The following is a 442-nucleotide window of genomic DNA, read 5'->3' on the forward strand; positions in this document are numbered from 1 at the left end:
TTTCAAATATTGAGATATATTTTGTAAAAAATATGAAAATGATCTCGCAAATTATCATGATTATCGTACGATATTAATCCTATAAGATACATAAAGATGTAGAGATGAGTAAAGCACATTATACATTCTACTACTTTAAGAATTTTACTAAAAATAATCTTTTAGCAGAGTAGCGAATCGAGTAATTAAAATGTAGAGAAGGAACATCTAGCACTTGGATTGAAATTGATGATGCAATAGTTACAAAAAAACAATGGCCTAAAGGTGCTAAAAATATTTATATTTTATTTTTACAAAAAATGTCTAATAAACATATATATTAAGCAACATATTGCATTAATGCAGATATCATATTTAAAAATATCCAACAATGTATTAGTAGTTTTAGAGGTTTACATTTTATTATTTACATACTTAAATGTTCGATAATAAATAACAACTA

This window comes from Wasmannia auropunctata, unplaced genomic scaffold, assembly GCF_000956235.1.
Source record: "Wasmannia auropunctata unplaced genomic scaffold, wasmannia.A_1.0 LD336106.1, whole genome shotgun sequence".
Taxonomy (NCBI): domain Eukaryota; kingdom Metazoa; phylum Arthropoda; class Insecta; order Hymenoptera; family Formicidae; genus Wasmannia; species Wasmannia auropunctata.